Source organism: Vombatus ursinus, unplaced genomic scaffold (assembly GCF_900497805.2).
Source record: "Vombatus ursinus unplaced genomic scaffold, bare-nosed wombat genome assembly UNPS02005659.1, whole genome shotgun sequence".
NCBI classification, from domain to species: domain Eukaryota; kingdom Metazoa; phylum Chordata; class Mammalia; order Diprotodontia; family Vombatidae; genus Vombatus; species Vombatus ursinus.
In genome coordinates, this window is record NW_020945437.1 from 7755163 (window position 1) to 7774179 (window position 19017).

A 19017-nucleotide genomic window follows, 5' to 3' on the forward strand; every position below is an offset into this window, starting at 1 on the left:
TTACTATATATTTGTAACACTCTGTTGCTCTGTGGATGCATGTTTATTTTTATGTTTGAGATGGGTCCCAACCACTGGTTTCTGTAGAAGTCCCTTCCACTAGAGACCTTCTGTCCCGACTTCCTTTGTTGTTCTCCACGGCAATAGAACAGTCAGTAGGGCATTAGACACCTCAGTGGCTGTCAAAAAACAAGGTACCAAAGGCAAATGTGGGTTGTTTGGTGAATCTATGTCTTCTGGGTGAATGATCCTGCTCCCAAAGCAAACATTCCCTCAGGGCACATCAGGACTCTTAGGAGGCTGTGTTGTGCCAATGATGCTTTTGATGTACTCTTCAGGCAGTCATTTAGAGAAGTCTCATCAGCATTAATGGACTTTCTTACTTTCTTCTCAATCACAGAGCTCTAACTAGTTTTTAAAATAGTCAACCAATCAGCTTGGGCCTTGACTCAATCCGATTCCACGAGCCATTTTGGGAACTCTTCAAAAGAGAAGTATTTCATATGCTGATGAAGGAGAACAAGCTATATTAAGCCACAGTAGAATTTCAAAGTTGCAAACAGCCTCATCTAAGTAGCCTTGAGACCTGAAATAGAAAATGTCTAGTGAAACAGTAGCACACATTTAGAAAGCTGGGGGGGGGGGGTGGAGGGGGGGTAAGCCAACAACTTTTCCCGAAACTCAAATCATTTATAGAATAGGAGACAGACATTTTAAAAACACAGAATGAAGAGAAACATGTTGGAGATTTTTAAAACCAGCATCTGTGTCATGTATCATTTTAAAGCATAGTTTGGTAGCAGATACCATGAGAACCAAATGACATTTCTATATATAATAATAAAAAAAACTAGATAATAAAATCATCAAATCACAGAGATGGAAAGCTCCCTGCCCACTTAGATTATCCAAGCCAATTTCTATCTGAAGAATTAATACCTTCTATTACATTGATAATAAGTCATCATCTGCTCTCTACTTGAGTACTATTAGTAACAGCAAACTCTTTAACCTATCAGAGAAGCTTGCTCTATTTTTTTTGATAAGTTTGACTTTTAGGAATTAAAATTCTTCATTTATTTAGAAAATAAAATGATATATTAGGTCCCACTGAGTTAGGAATGCTTATATTTAGCCATGGTGATGGAATATTCCTCTGTCATCTGAGTATCAGGCTGGCTAACTTCAGAGAGGTCCATCAATGGCTTACATTAACCACAAGGTGGTGAATTTTTCAACCACTGTAGTGCTTGAAGATCATCAGTTTTTGGTACCTGAAGATGTAGTTCATTTGGGCCTAGAGATATGATTTCATTAACTGGGTCTGGGTATGCTCTTACTAGCTTCCTACTTCTTCCTTCTCTCTCCCCCTCTCCAGTCCTTTCTAGTTCAAAGGTTATTCTTCTTGACAGAGAAAACACAATTAAAGCACAATTAGAGTTGAACAACTTTTCATTTTCTGAGCATAGTTAGCCTATATGAGATAAGAATGAGGGAGAACATAATGGTGGTCTTAAAGTATATGAAGGACTGTTGTGTATGAGGGACTAGATTTATTCTTCTTGGCCCCTGAGGGCAAAATGAGGAGTAATGGGTGAAAGTTGCCAAGAGGCAAATTTAAGCTTGATGTCAATAATCGCGTCCTAATAAGAAGGGCTATCCAAAAAGTGGAAAGAATGGTCTGCCTTGGGAGATGATGTGTTCACCACCACTGAAGGTCTAAATCAAACACTGGATGACCAGTTGTTGGATAAGTTTTAGAGAGAATTCCTCTTCAATAATTTGTTGGTCCAACTGATCTCTAAGGTTCTTCCTGACTCTGAGATTCTATAATATTTAGTTGCAGAGGAGCTGCAAGTCACTATTGCTTCCTAGGAGTTAGAGGTGGGTGGGACCTTAAAGGTCATCAAGTCCAATCGTTGCTCTCATGAGGAATATGAGCCACAGAGAGGTTAAGTGACTTGCTAAGAATCACACAATATCTAAGGCAGGATTTCAATGTTAAGTCTTGCTTACTCTAAGTCAGTTAGTCAGTAAGCATTTTTTAAGTGCTTAGCATGTAACAGGCACTGTGTTAGCACTAGAATCACAAATAGAAACAGAAAGACAGTTCTTGTCCTCAAGGAGCTTACATTCTAAAAGGGAAAAATAACACATAAAAGGAACTAAAAAGGTGAGAGCAGGAGGAGGGAGAAGTTATCTGGATTGTGAGCATAGTGCCGGAAAGTCTTATTGAAATGAGTCAGAAGTGTAGTCTGGAAGGAGATGAAGATATCTTTGACCTGGGCCTTTTCCTTAAATTGGAGGACCTGGGAAGAACCAGCCAATCAGAATGGGAAGCCTGACTTCTAGGGGTGAAGAGGATTTCCAATATGAGAAATAGTCTGGGGGTGGAGTGAGCTTCTGGGATGAAGAGGTTTCTATGGCATGGAAGGGAGAATCCTGGGAAGATGAATCAAGTTAGTAGAGCAGCCTGGAGGGGGATGGAGACCATCTGCTCCATCTGTTATTCTACTCTCTCTCTCTCTCTCTCTCTCTCTCCTGCATCCACTCTTTCTGACAACAGGGATATATCAGTTATCCTAAAGCCTCAGCAAGAGTACTATTTCTTTCAAAGGACTTTCCTGACTTCTCCGGTTGTTAGGATCTCTCTGGCACTGATTTCTTTTCCTCTCCTCTCCTCTCCCCTCTCCTCTCCTTTCCCCTCCTCTCCTCTCCTTTCCTCTCCTCTCCTCTTTTCTCCTCCCCTCTCCTCTCCTCCCCTCTCCTCTCGCTCTGTGGATACATGTATATTTTTATGCTTGATGGGTCCCATTTACTTATCTATGATTTTGCAGTATCTTCCCAGGAGAATGAATATTTATTGAGGGCAAGGACTGTCTCACTTTCATATTTTGTACCTTCAGTGTCTAATACAATGCCTGACATCCAATGATACTTAAGATAAACTTGCTGATTGTTGAATTAATGAATGGTTGAGTGCATAGCTTCAAATATGGGCATTGTGAGTTCTTCAGATTATAAATCAAATCAACAAAGACGTTTCCTGCTGGGGTAGAAAAATAAAACTATGTTTCCTATGAAATTCAGACTCATAGAATCACAATTTCAGATTGCGAAAGGACTTCGCTAGTTACCTAATTCAACCCATACCTTAAAAGTAGTTCCTGTGTCAGTTAAATGGTGTGATGGATAGAGCACAGTTCCTGGAGTCAGAAGGACCTGAGTTCAAATTTGGCCTCAGACACTTACTAGCTGTGTGATCCTGAGTGAGTTGCTTAACTCTTACTGCCTCTCAAAAAACAAACAAACAAACAAAAAACCCAAAAAAATTCCCACTACAACATAGCCAACAAGTGGTCATCCAGCCTGTGTTTAAAGACCCACCCCCACTAAATGAGAGGGATCACACTATCCCTTTAGCCAGCCCATTCCGTTTTTAAAAAAAACCTCTAATTTCTACAAAGATTTTCCTAAAATCAAACTTCAATTTGCCTCTTCACAGTTCCCATTCATTGCTTCTGGCTCTCCCCTCTAGGACTAAACAGAGGAAGTCCAATCTCTCTGCCACTACAGCCCTTCAAACACTGGGAGAGAGCTATCTCCACCCCGCCCACCCCCCACCCCATTGAATCTTCTCCAGGCTAAAAATGCCCATTTCCTTTAATCAAGTCTTCATATGTAATAACCTTGAGGGCCTTCATCATTCTGATTCCCCTCCATCAACATCCTCCAGCCTATCAATGTCCTCCCCAAAAGGGAACATTCAAAATGCAGCACAATATTCCAGACATGGTATGACCATGCAGAATACAACTGAACTAACCATCATCACCTAATTCCTGGAAGCTATGACTCTCCTAGCACAGCCCCAAATCACATTATATATTTTTTTTCTTTTTTCCTTTTCCTTTTTCTTTTTTTGGCTGCCACATCACACTATTGACTCATCTTGAGCTACTTCCGATGACACCTTTTTCTTCAGTCCTGTCTCTCACCTACAAGATTTGTCAGGGACTGGTAGACAACGTTGGAGTGTGAAGTTGATTATTTTGAAAAGTAAGTATCTGAAGGATTGCTCATCCTAAGAGGCTGCGAGCCAAGGCCCAAGTTTCTTGGCTAGCTAAAAATGGCATTTTCAATCAGGAACTGGACACAGAGTCTGGATGATACAGCCCAATAAAGGAGATGGGATGATAATTGGGGAATTATGAAAAAACAGACAGCTCCTCCATGGAGCTGGGAAAGGCAAGATGAACAATTAAATGACGAGGCAATTAAGGAAATGACAACTATGTTGCAGAGAGGATTCCATATTTATGAGAAGAGGGTTGGGCAGAGGCAAAGTGGACCTGAAACAAGTGCAGAGGAGAATCTTTTAAGGTGAAGTTTCTCCATTCATTCATTCATTCATTCATTCACCTACAAATCCATTCAGCCAGCCAGCCAACTAACATAAATTGACTGCATGCAGACCACTATACTAAGTGGTGGAAGTGGGCATGGGGAAGTGTTTGTGTAGAAATAGAATTAATAGTCACCTCTCTTAGAAAGCATCTAGTCTAGATGTTAGACAGCCTATACATATGGTTTCAGAAATCTCTTCAAAATTTGACGTGCTGTGATTCTATGTAGCTGAGCATTCCATTAAACCATTATTACCTAACCCTCTTCGTCCAACATTCAATAAACACTTATTAAATACATATTATATGAAGGTGTATTTAATTGTTAAGTGAAGTCAACAAACATTTATTAAATACTTACTATGTCTAAGGAAATGTGAAGTGCTCAGGAAACATAGAAAGGTTTTCCTAGCTCTTAAGAAGCTCACATTATAAAGAGGGAGATGACATGCAAATATATACATACAAGATACATACAATGCAAATGGAAGGCAATCTCAAAGAGAAGGGAACTGAAAAGGCTTCCTGTAAAAGGCAGGATTTGAGCTTGAAGGAAGCTAGAAAAGTCAGGAGTCAGGAGTGAGGAGAGAGAACATTCCAGGCATGAGGGTCATGTATAAGCCAGAGTGGCTGGGTCATGGGTTGTGTGGAGGGAATCTACTGAAAGAAGACTAGAAAGCTAGGAAGGGCCCACGTGTTTAATTTTGATGTCTGTGGGGAATTTGTGGGGACATATTAGGATATTTCAGTCAGTATGGCTTAGTAGAGAAATCACTGGACTTTGATTTGGATAGACTAGGGCTCAAATCTCACCTCAGATACTTACTAGCAGAGTGACTGCAGACAAATCACTTCAAGTATCTGAGTTTCAGTTTCCTCATTTTGTAAAATGAAGATAATAACAGCACCTATACATGCATATATACATGTGAACAAATGAGTTTATATATATATATATATATATACATATATATATATATATACTTTGCAAACTTGAAGCATAATACACATGAACTACTGTGATTATTAGTTATTTGCTGGTATTTTCAGCCAATAAAATTTGTAGAGTGCTGATAAGAGGATGGCCTCCTTGTTTTGAAACTTTGGATTTAGAAGGTCTTTGGTGTCCTAAGTCTCAGTTTGACTCAAACTGAGACCTGTTAAAGATCTTAGCATAAAAAGGCCAAGGTCCCCCACTGCATCCTGGGTCATCTCCAGTTGTCTTGATCTATATCTGGCCACTGGACCCAGATGGGTCCAGAGGAGAAAGTGAGGCTAGTGACTTTGCATAGCCCTCCCTCAGTGTAATCCAATTCACTGGCATGTCACGGCATCATCTCCCTGAGGTCATGGTCCTCTTTGAAAACAGAAGACAAACAGTAAGCAAGCAGTGTCCTAATTATCAGCTTACATTGTGTGAATCAGGGTGTGGCATTAGGATAAACCTCAGAGTTCTAAATAACTCAGTTATCTCAGGCTTTTTTCTCTGTTATTCTTCTATTTGGGGGTTAGGGATAAGAATGTAGTCTCACAGAATCTTAGAGCTGGAGGGGTCTTGGAGGTCATCTAACCCAAGCCCCAGTGACCCAGAGTCTATTCAAGTCCTTGTTGGAATGAGCCACGTGACAGCATGCTTCTCTGTATATACACATAACACACAAGATCATTAAAGAACAAATGTGGAAGGAACCCTGAAGATCACCTAGCTCAACCCCATCATTTTATAGAGGAGCAAACAGAAGCCCAAAGTCACATAACCTAGTGAGGGCCCAAGTCAGGCCTTGAACCCATCTTCCTACTTAAATCTTGTGGGTTTTCTACTGCATCAGAGTAGCCTTTATCTAGTAGAAACAAAAAAGCTAAGGAAAAAAAATTCTTGATGGTAGGTTAATGCCACCATTTATATTCTTGATAAGCATGGCCAGTGTTATCTTCCTCTATATGTTTTAATGAGAATTTCTCCTTCTTCCCCATCTAGACATTTTATTTTTATTTCATTAGATTAGAACTTGGTGCCTTTCAAACTTTTCATTGCTCTTTATGGCAGAAAAGCTCTGGTCCTTTTAATAGGATGACAAAGGGGAGGTTGTAAATCATGTCAGAGAGGTCCTTGGTATTTTTACCCTCCCAGATACAGACATACGAATACCACAGGGACGAGTCATTGAGACCTTTCTGCTCCTTAGAGTCCTGTTTCTCCAAGAAAACATCTTGCTGAGAATGCAAAAACAACAGCACCAACTCCTCTTGGGTGATTTTAAGAGCCAGTTGATATGGGTTTTCTCCTGAGAAGATCTGTCATCTTACTGAGAAGGCAAAAATAGAAACACCAACCCTTGTTGGGTGGTTTTAAGAGCCAGATGATATGGGTTCTTTCTCTTGAAAAGATCTGTCCCTTCAGTCCTTTTCCTTTTCTGAGGCAGGGCTGTCTCAAGAGTAAGAAAGAACATTCCTTCATTCTTTCTAGAAAATTGACAGAGCACTATTGTAGGTACTGAGGATGTGGATAGGGATGAGAAGTGGTTCTTAACCTCAAAGAGCTTACAATGAAGTAAAGAAAGTAAATCAAATACCCAGACAACTGTAACAGAGGTGTCAAACACGTGACCCTCCATGGGCTACATGAGGCTCACAACACTCCCAAGTGAGGCTCAAACCAGATTAAAATGTAATTGGGAAATATTTAACAAAACAAATAAAAATGCAATAAAAATAGATAATAGTACATTGTAAAACTGTCGATATGTGGCCACCACGGATCCTTATGGAGGTCTCCCATTTCAAATTTGAATTTGATGTCACTGGGCTATAATAAAAGGCAGAGTGTGAAAAATGTCATAAGAGAAGTACAAACTAGGGGGCTCCTGAAGAGGAAAAGATCACATCCAGTTAAGTGGAATCAGGTGAAAAGAGTACACCAGCTCTGGACTGAGAAGGTCTAGGTTTGAATCCTACTTCTGATGTTACCTGCCTGTGTGACCTTGCACAAGTCACTGAATTTCCTTGGGCTTTGGCGTTCTCAATAAACTGAGCATGTTGTGCCATGTGGCCTTTGATCCTATGACTTAGAGCAGATCACAGAACCTCAGAGCTGGAAAGAATCTTATAGGCCATTGAGTCTACTCCCTATCTAAAGTCTCTCTTCTGTAACATCCCAGGGTAATAATTCCTCCATCCTCCATCAGAAAACCTCCCATGGGAGAACTCTGTGCCTAATCTGAGCATCCTATTCCGTCTTTGGACACATCTAAATGTTGGGAAGTTTTCCCTTATATTAAGCCTCAGACTGACCTTCTGTAACATCTACTAATTGCTGAGGGAGGAGAGGAAATAAGTATTTACATAGCACCTACAACATGCCAGGTTCTGTGCTAAGTGCTTTATAAATATTATCTAATTATCCTCACAACAACTCTGAGAGGTAGATGCTGTTATTTCCCCCATTTTACAGTTGAGGAAACTGAAGGAGAGACTGAGGTTAAGTGACTCGTCCAGGGCCACACAGCTAGTAAGTATCTGAGACTAGATTTGAACTCAGGTCTTTCTGACTCCACAATCTAGAGCTCTAACCATTGCACCACCAGCTGCCTCTAGGTTATCTCATTTTTTAAAAAAATGGCTAAATAAGAATCTCCCTCTGTATCACACCTGACAGATGGTCTTTGCTCAAAGACCTCAGTGAGAGGAAACCTGTTAACTCATGAGGCATCCCGTTCCACTTTTAGATAGCTTTGTGAGAAGTTTTTCATGACATCGAGACTAAATTTCTCTCTCTGTATCTTCCATCCATTGCTCCTAGTTCTGTCCTTTGGGTCCAAGCAGAGCAAGTCTAATTCTTCTTCCCGTGTCTTTGTTTGTTGTTGTTAAGTCACTTTTCAGTTTTGTCTAACTCTTCATAACCCCATTTAGGGTTTTTTGGGCAGAGATACTGGAGTGGTTTGCCATTTCCTTCTCCAGCTTATTTTAAGATGAGGAAACTGAGGCAAACAGAGTTAAGTGACTTGCCCAGGGTCACACAGCTAGTAATATCTGAGGCCAGATTTGAATTCACAAAGATGAGTCTTTTTATTTTATTTTATTTTTAAATTAATTAATTTTTAGTTTTTAACAATTGCTTCCATAAGCTTTTAAGTTTTAGATTTTCTCCCCCTTCCTCCCTGCCTCCCTCCCCAAGACAGCATGCAATCTGATACAGGCTCTACATATATGTTCTTATTAAACATATTTTCACATTAGTGATGTCGTAAAGAAGAATTAGAACCAATAGGAGGAACCACAAGAAAGAAAAAACAAAACAAAACAGAAGAAAAAAAAAGAGCAAATAGTATGCTTCAATCTGCATTCAAACACCATAGTTCTTTCTCTGGAGGTGGATAGTATTTTCCATCATGAGACCTTTGGAGATGTCTTAGATCCTTGCTTTGCTGAGAAGAGCTAAGTCCTTCAAAGATAGTCATCACACAACATGGTGGTTACTGTGTACAACATTCTCCTGGTTCTACTCACTTCACTCAGTATCAGTCCATACAAGTCTTTCCAGGTTTTCTGAAGTCTATTTGCTCATCATTTCTTATAGCACAATAGTATTCCATTATATTCATATACCTCAACTTGTTTAGTCATTCCCTAACTGATGGGCATCCCCTCAATTTCCAATTCTTTGCTACCACAGAAAGAGTTGTTATAAATATTTTTGTACATGTGGGTTCTTTTCCCATTTTTATGATCTCACGAAGATGAGTCTTTCTGAGTCCAAGCCCAGTGCTCTATCCACTGTGCCACCTAGCTGCCCCTTCTTCAAGACAGTTATCTTAACCTCCTTAAGTCTTAAGATAAGTCCTTAAGACTGGACCATCTCTAGTTGTCCTGATCTATATCTTGCCACTGGGCCCAGATGGTTCCAGAGGAGAAAGTGAGGCTGGTGACTTTGCACAGCCCTCCTTCCCTTAAATCCAATTCGCCTGCAAGTCATGGCATCACCTTCTTGATATCATAGTCCTCTGAGAATGAAGGACAAACCTCCACAGCAAGTCTTAAGATAGACTTAAAACTGGACAGGACCTTAAACATCATCTAACCCAATGCCTTCATTCTATGTTTGAAGAAACAAAAGCATTAAGACTGAAGGATTTACTCAAGGTCACAAAGATATTAAGTGGTAGAGCCCATAGGTGGGATAGGATTATGACAGGTCAAGATAAAAGGAGGCATTCCATGTCTGGAGCATGGCACACTCTCCATAATTATCAATAATTTCTTAATGGAAGAATCTTATGCTAACACATTGTTGGTGGAGCTGTAAACTGATCCAATCAATCTGAAGAGCAATTTGGAACTATGCCCAAAGGCCTATAAAAATATGCATACCCTTTGACCCAGCAATACCATTTGTAGGACTGTATCCCAAAGAGATCATACAAATAAGAAAAGAACCCACATGTACAAAAATATTTATAGCAGCTCTTTCTGTGGTGGCAAAGAATTGGAAATTGAGGGGATGCCCATCAATTGGGGAATGACTAAACAAGTTATGGCATATGAATGTAATGGAATGCTATTGTTACATAAGAAATGATGAGCAAGGGACAGCTACGTGGCACAGTGGATAGAGCACTGGCCCTAGATTCAGGAGGACCTGAGTTCAAATCCGGCCTCAAACACATAACACTTACTAGCTGTGTGACCCTGGGCAAGTCACTTAATCCCATTGCCTAACCAAAAACAAAACAAAACAAAACAAAATGATGAGCAGGCAGACTTCAGAAAAACCTGGAAAGACTTACATGAACTGATGCTAAGTGAAGCAAGCAGAACCAGGAAAACATTGTACACAGTAACAGTAACATTATGTGATGACCAACTTTGATAGACTTAGCTCTTCTCAGCAATGCGAGGATCTAAGACAATTCCAAAAGACTCACAATGGAAAATGCTATCTATATTCAGAGAAAAAACTATGGAGTCTGAATGCAGATCGAAGCATACTATCTTCTCTCCTTTCTTTGTTGTTTCTTCTTTCTCATGGTTTTCCCCTTTGGTTCTAATTTTTCTTTACAACATGACTAATGTGCAAATGTGTTTAATATGATTGTACATGTATAAACTATATCAGATTGCATGCCATCTTGGGAAGGGGGGAAGGGAGGGAGAAAATTCAGAACTCAAAATCTTATAAAAGTGAATGTTGAAAAATGCTGAAAATATATATATATATATATATAATTTAAAAAAGAGAAAAATCTTATGGCCTTTTCTCACTTCTCATTCTTTTCAACTACTCTGCAGCGTTTGACACTGCTTTCTGCTCCTCCAAGATATTCCTTCCTTTCTAAGATTTTGTGACTCTACTCTCTCTTGGTTTTCCTTCTATCTGTCTGTTCCTTCTTAGCCTCTTCTGCTGGTTCATCATCCCTATCCCTCCCTCTAACTTTGGAAGTATCTGATGCTTTTATCTTCTCTTCTCTCTCAGGAACCTCATAAGTTCCCATTCATTTAATCATTTCTCTGCTTATGACTCCCAGATATATACATCTAGCCCTAGTCTATCTCCTGAGTACTAATCTTACATCACCAGATATTTACTGAGCATTTCAGATTGTAAGCATCCCTGATTCAACATAATCCAAATAAAACTCATTATCCTTTCCTCCTGAACCCACCCTGTGTTGTGAATTTGCCCTATCTCTGAGCACTGAAGAACTCAAGATCAGAGAGACACTAAAGTGAAGTAGTAACAGGCTTTCTTTGCTGGGTCCTAACATTGAATCTACTCCCTCTGATCCATAAACTGATCCATGAGAGATGACCCAGCCATTGTAACAAGCAGTTTTAGGTCTCTGCAAGTCTATTATAGGACATGAAGCAGAAAAAAACACCATTGGTTATAGGAATTTCTGTCTATTCCAGATCCTGAGTCCTTGCCCCATATTTTGAAGAGGAACTGAGGACTGTGTCCAGAGTTCCTGAGCTGTTCATCTAGTGACTGGCTCTTCTGAACGTATGAGTCAGCCACCTGTTCATATTTTCCATCCTTCTTTGCCCTTTGGCAGGAGGAGTGATCACAGTAAATGAGACAAACCAAACTGTGTTCACCTTTGAATTCCTGAGTTCAGAGGAGCCTGGGTCCGGAAAAAGCTAGAGTTATGTGCATACATGGTATTATTTGATTAAATATTATTTACTGCTTTTATTGTTCTTACACTAAGAGTAAAATGCCATATACAGTTGAACATGTTCTATTTCCTCCTATGAAAGGAGTTTCCATAATGCCAAGATCACATGACTAGGGCTCAGTGGAATTTCACAAGGTCAAGAAAGAAGGCAGGGTTTTGCCAGTGGAAGGGGGCTCAAAATTACCTTGAGCAGGCAAGGCTATACTAACTCCTACCCTCTAGGCAGCTAGGTGGCAAATTGCATAGGGCATGGAGCTTGGAATAAGGGAGACCTGAATTTGAATCCTGCCTCAGACATTTACTAGCTGTGGGATTCCAGGCAGGTATTTAATTTCTTTCAACCTCATTTCCCCATCTGTAAAATATCAGGGTTAGACTTTCTGCCTCAAAAATCTCTTCAGACTAATGCATTAATATAGCCACCCAGAAAAAGGTAGACCTGGAGGATAGAAGATTTTCTACTTTTTTGGAACCATAGAGAGCTGGGAACTCCCTCAGTACTTCTGTTTAACAAAGTGGAGGGTGTTGTCTTTCCTGTTGAAGGAGCTACTGTCAAAGAATATTGATGACCCTGTGCCAGAGTCATTACCACAAAATAATTTAGTGTCTTCTCTGCCTCAGACTTCAAGCAGCTCACTGCACAGATGGGCATTCAAAATATCTCTAAGGATACATACAACAGGGGAACACAGAGAAAGGATACGAAATGGTGAATGGGAGCAATAGATAGCAACCCCTCACACCCCTAACCCCCAGGCAGACTGTTCTGCTAGGAAGAAGTTTCTCTTCCTCAGTGACAACTGTTTGGAAACAGTAGTATAATAGGTGAGCATAGGACACCAGCTACAAGCAGCTCACCATGAGAGGATGGGTGCACCATCCAAGGTTATTGGCAACAGCTGCTTTCTTCCCACCCCCACAGCTGGACTGCCCTGATGCCTCACTGTGGAAATACGACTGGAGCTGTATCTTACAAATATTAGTCTGGCAGCCAAAAATAAAGACATAGGGAGGCAATCATGGAAATAGACCTGCATTGTCATCTCGTCTCTATGCTTGATTTGCTATGTAATCACCATTTTACAGAAGAGGGAACAGATACTCTAAGCATTAACAAACCTGCTGAAAGTCACATGCATAAGTTTGAATGTCCCCACCAGAGATGGGACCAAAAGTCAAGCATTGTAACTCTGTCCAGAGCTCTTTCTGCTATGATTTTTCACCACAAGAGAGCCAAGTAATAGGGAGAGGGCTACAGATACACGGGTTTTTTATGGGCTCAGAAGAGGCAAAGGAGAATGACCAGTGAACAGACCTTTTTCTCTTTTCTTCTGAAGGCTGATGTATTTGTCAGCTCCCAAACTCCTCTAGAACAGGGCTTCTCAATCTGAAATCCATGAACTCGGATGAGAAAAATGACATTTCTGTTTCAATATAATTGGTTTCCTTTGCAATCCTATGTATTTTATTTTATGCCTTTAAAAACATTATCCTGAGAATCAATCTATAGTCTTCACCAGACTGTCTGAGGGGTCCATGACATAAAAAAAATTAAAAATTCTTGATTGAGATGGTTCATATCCAAACAACTTGACCCAAATCCTCTACACCATATTTCCACTCCCTCACACCCATTGTTTCCTCTGCATTTATTAATTGCCTACTAAACAAAGGCCTGTGTTAGGTGCTGGGAATACAAAGACAAAACCAAACCAAACTAGTCCTTGCCTTGGGAACAGTTATATTCTACAGTATCAGCCAAGGGGTGGGGAACCTTTTCACTAAGTCCAACTTTTACAGAACAAATCCTTTTCTTAAGGGGATTTGTTCCATGAAGTTTGGATTCATTCAAAGGGCTGTACTTGAAGACCTAGAGGGCCACACGTGGCTTTGAGGCCACAGGTTCTCCACCCCTATCAGTATTCATATCATGAAGTGCCTACTATGTGCAAAGCACTAGGCACTTCAGAGATGAAAAACAGAACAGTTCTTGCCTTCAAGGAGCTGACAATCTGTAGGGGGACGCAATCTCTATTCAAAAAACCATGAGACAAGTTAGAGTGTGCTCAGTTCATAGGAAAGATTGCCCAGGATTGGTGACTTGATAGCTCCCTTTTTTCCCACTTTTTGCTGTGGAGTCGTGTCTAACTTTTTGTGACCTCATTTGGGGTTTTCTTGGCAAAGATACCAGAATGGTTTGACAATTCCTTCTCCAGCTCATTTTACAGATGAGGAAACTGACTTGCCCAGGGCCACACAGTAAGTGTCTGAGGCCAGATTTGAATTCATGAAGACAAGTCTTCCTGACTCCAGGCCGGGCACTCTATCCACTGAGCCACCCGGCTGTCCTCTTTTCCACCACTCCAATGGGGCTCACAACCCCTGGTGGTTCTTCCTGCTTTGTAAACCATCATTGTGGCTTCCCATCACGAGAGATCTTCCAGTAAAGACTGGATGTCTCCTTGCCAAGGATGTTGCAAAGGGACTGCCGTCCTGGCATGGATTGGGTTAGATGACCAATGAAGCCCATGGTGCCTGAGATTGTGAAATCTGAAAATGTCAAGGCAGGACAGTGAAACAGAAAAACTAGCGACTTGATGGGAGACAACCTGAGTTGCAGGCTAGCTTTGTTACTTACTTATTGTGTGACCCCTCCCCGGCAAATTATTTGACCTCTCTGAGCCTCAGTTTTCTCATCTGTAAAACGGGGATAATAAAACCTGGACTAACTACCAGATGGGGCAATTTTGAGAAACTTATTCCTTAAGTGCTTTGTAACAGCAAAGAGCTTTGCAAATGTGAGTGATCGTATGATCTCAGGATCATCATGGAGAGTTGGAAGGGACCTCAGAGATCATGGAGTCCAACCCTCCTCATTTCACAGACGAGGAAGCTAAGGCTCGAGAAGGTGAGGTGAGCCTAAGGTCACACAGGCACTCAGCACTAGGGGCCACATTTGAAACCAGGTCCTCTAATACCAGAACCAGGCTGTACTCTTTTCACTGTACTATTTATACAATAGGTTATTATTGTTGTTGTTGTTGTTGTTGTTGTTGTTATTACTGGGGAGGAAATTGAGGTTAAGTGCCCAAGGTCACGCGGCTAGCAAGTGCCTGAGGCTAGATTTGAACTGACTCCAGGGCCAGTGCTCTATCCACTATACCAGCTAGCTGCCCTGAGATTATTATTCTTAATGAGAAGCAGCATGCTATAGAGGAGGGAAAACTGGTCCCACAGTCAAAGTGACCTGGATTCAAGTCCTGCTTTTGACAAATGCTAACTATATGATCTTGAAAAAGACATTTAATATTTTATCCCCCCAAGAACCTTTTTAATACGTTAAATGGAAGAGCAGTTGCTGCTCTGCTGTGGTAGAAGGAGTTTCATTGTTTGGAGTTTCCTACACTGATGAAATCACACATCGCAACAAAACCAAAAAAGAAAAGTATTATGTCCTAGGGCCTAAAAGAGAATGGCATTAACTCAGCCACTCCTATCAGAAGTTCCTGCCTGGTTTTCATGGGAATCTCTGCATCTAGGGAGGTCTCAGAGTATTTGTGGCAGGCAGGAAAGGGCCAGCTCAGATCTTGTGGGATAAATAGAATGTCTGTGGGCTGGCCCTGACAGTTATTGAAAACCATTTCCAGGCCTGACCTGAAAGCTCAGAGCGAGGGGAAGTCCCCTTTCCAAAGGAGTGGGGAGGGCAAGAAGCCAGGCCTCAGGAAGGCTTTCCTGGCTTTGTGAGGAAAGCCACTCCAGCAACCTGTACCAACCAATTCCCAAACCAATCTTCATTCCACAGCACTGTCTTCTCAGAGAAGTACAAAGTTTTGGTGCTTTTAAATCCCATTTTTTGTTGTTATTATTACTGTCAATAAAGACAGTAACATGATAATTCCACACTTGTGTAGCATTTTATGATTACAAAGTGGTATAACCCTTGACTCAAAGTTGGTGGGGTAGTGGATGGAATGCTTTGCTTGGAGTTAGGAAGATTTGAGTTCATATCCAGCCTTAGACACTAGCTGTGTGATCCTAGGTAAGTCATTTCACTAATGTCTGCCTTAGTTTCTGCCATTGTAAATAAGCATAATAATAGCACCTATCTTGCAGTATTATTGCTAGATAATATTTGTAAAAAGTTCTTAGGACAGTGTCTGGCATACAGTTGGTGTTATATAAATGTTTATTCCCATCGTCCTTCCATAGGTGGCCAGAACTAGAGAGAAAAGTGATCCTGGTTGCCAGCTTTAAGAGAAAAAGACTCTAGGAAGAAGCTGATATGTAAAGGATCAGGCACCTTGATCATGTTGACTTCTTCCCAAAATACATCTCTCCCTTCTGGCACCTGAAGAAAAGCAGTAATCCAGTTTCTTCTCTCTCAAAGCTGGAAGGCAGAAAACCAGGATTTTTCTTCTCTCTGCCCCTCATAAAGGCATTCAGTCATCAATCTTCACCGATGAGGAGAGACTTATGCAATGGACTTTGAGCTGTGGGTTAAGGTGTTTACAAACATCATTGATTGCATTTGACCTTCACAGCAACAGATGAGGTAGATAATGCAAGTAGTCAGTCAATAAGCATTTATTAAGTGCTTACTGTGTGCAGGAGACTATGTTAAGTTCTGAGGATACCAAAAAAGACAAAAAACACTGCCCTTGACCTCGAAGAGCTCACATTTTAATAGGGGAAACAATACATAAAGAATATATATATATATATATATATATATATACTCATATGTATATATGCAGATATATACATATGTGTGAATATCTATACATATACATATGGTGTGTATATCTCTCTCTGCGTATGTATATCTATATCTATATATCTTATAGGTATATAAGGGAATAAGCATATATACCTACTATATGCCAGGCACTGTGTTAAGTAATTTACAAATATTATCCCATTTGATCCTCGTAACAACCCTGGGAAGTAGGTGCTATTATTAGCTTTATTTTCCAGATGAGGAAACTGAGGCAAACAGAGGTTATGTGACTTGCCCTGTATCCCATAGCTTGTAAGAGTCTGAGGCCAGATTTGAGTTCAGGTCTTCCTGAATCCAGGCCCAGTGCTCTATCCACTGTGCCACCCTGCTGCCTCATTTAAAATGCATGATTTAACATGTATTTAAAAATTAATGGACCCATGTGAGGTATACTGATTTATCAATGAAGGTATAGAATAATTACAACATTCACTTTTTCACAAGTAGTGTTGTGGTTTAGAACAGTGAGTGCTGTACAGCCAAAATGACCATCTAAATTTGGATTATTATTGAACTCCATGAAGAGAACCACTCCTTACAATATAGTACAACTTGTGAGTGCACAACTATTTATGGCTAAAGAGTGACACCCCCCCCCAACTATCATCCTCACTCCTATTTACAGCACTATTTGTCAAATGTTCCAGGAAAACAGTTTATGCACTGAAGGCTCACCTGCTCTAAGTCCCTCAACACAGCACAAGTATCCATAGCTTCATTTTTCAAGGGGTGTTTTTTTTTCAAACACCATTTGATAGCTGGTACCCGGAAGTCAGAATACATTAAACAGCCTGTTATCAATCTCTCATAATTCACATTACCAAAAAACAAAAAAAAACAAAACATAACCCAAAACCCTGAAAACATTGCCCTTTTATTGCAAGAGCATGTGTCAGACTAAAATCCTACGAGTAAAAAACTATGGTAGATGGGAACTCTGTTTCGATGATATATTCCCATATTTCATACAATATATCTCATACAAATTCATTTGATTGTGTAGGTTATTCATAATTAATTTCATTTTATTCTACATATTTCACTTTTATCTTGATAGTTTTTTGTGTCTAGGGTAAGTGAGGTTCTTCAAAGGCAGGGTATAAGGGTAGGGTTCCTACTTGCCTGGGTCTGTGGGCCAGTACAGGTTATGATGGCCTTTAAATGCCAAAGAGGATTATATTTGATCCTGGAAGTAATAGGGAGCCGCTGGAATTTGTTGAGCTGCGGCGGGGGTATGTGACATGATTAGACCTGTACTTATTATTGTCCATATACTTTACATGAGGAAACTGAGGCCCAATGAGATAATTATTAATAATACTAATACTTATTATTTATATAACACTTTACATATATGACTCCATTGGACCTTTACAACAATTCTGTGAGGTAGTCAATGCAAATATTATTTTTCCTCTTTTTCAAAGAAGGAAGGTTCAGAGAGGTTCAGGGATTTATCCAAGATCATATAGCTAGCAAAGGGCAAGATTGGAACACAGGTCTTCAAACTCCAAGCCCAGAATTAGTAAATCAGGTCTCATCAATGCCCTGGGTCACAAAGCATTACAGGACTAGTTTGACATAAAATTAGGCAGCTGGCCATCTTTGTTTTGATGTCAACTTTTAGGGCCCCTCACCCTGCCTCCTCTTTTCTCCCCACTCCCAAAAGTCTATTTCTGTCACACTCTGACCCAAGTTTATTTTCAAACTAATCCCTGCTGAAAACAGGCCAATGGGGGTTATCCACCCCACCCCAACCTTAAGGGGATATTTGCATTCCGTTACAAACTCTCAAAGATTAAAAAAAGTTTTTAAGACTGAAAGGAATGAATGAATTTCAGACAGTAGGTTTTCAGGGCCTATGACAGTCAATGACTGAAAGACTTTGGGGTGGTGTGTTGACCACCCCCCAGGAATTCCTCTCTTGCCATTCATCTGAGATGGCCCCTCAAAAGTCTCTCAAATCATACCCCAAACACGTACTCAAGCATCAGCTTACTGGGTCTCTGGCTACAAATACCCTGAACATTTGGTTCAAATCAGTGAATGAGCATTTCTTAAAGAATTCTACATGCCAGGCACTGAGATAGGTGTTGGGGTGTGAGGATAAAAGTGAAATAATTCTTGTCCTCAAGAATGCTTATATTCTAACAGGACAGAGGAATATATCTACCTATATTAAAAACAACAAATTTACAGATAAATATAGGTGCAACCTGGAGTTGAAGACTGATGCATTTGCATAAAAGTGCATTTGCATTCCCATTGGTGGACAGGATGTTGACTAAATACCAGCTCAATAGCAGCTTTATGCCTGAGTGAGGGCCAGAGCAATGATATAAAATGAAGCAATGATAAACCATGCTACCACAAGCAAGCTGAGCTCACCACAGGCTTTTACAGGCATGTCCCTGTCATTCTCTCAGGAAGGATCAAAAATTGACAGAAGAGATAAGATGCATGCTCTGTACTCATTCTGAATTCACAGTCATATTGTAATCATTCCTGAGAGAAGGGGTCAGGCCTGGAAACACTAATGCTGTGACTTAGAGCCTCCCTCTGTTGGGATGTAACTGATATTCACTTGTCTGATCTTAGAATGCTTTATTACTCGAGTTTGGTTTTCTTCTTTCCCATGTGCATCACCATCATCTCAAGGCAG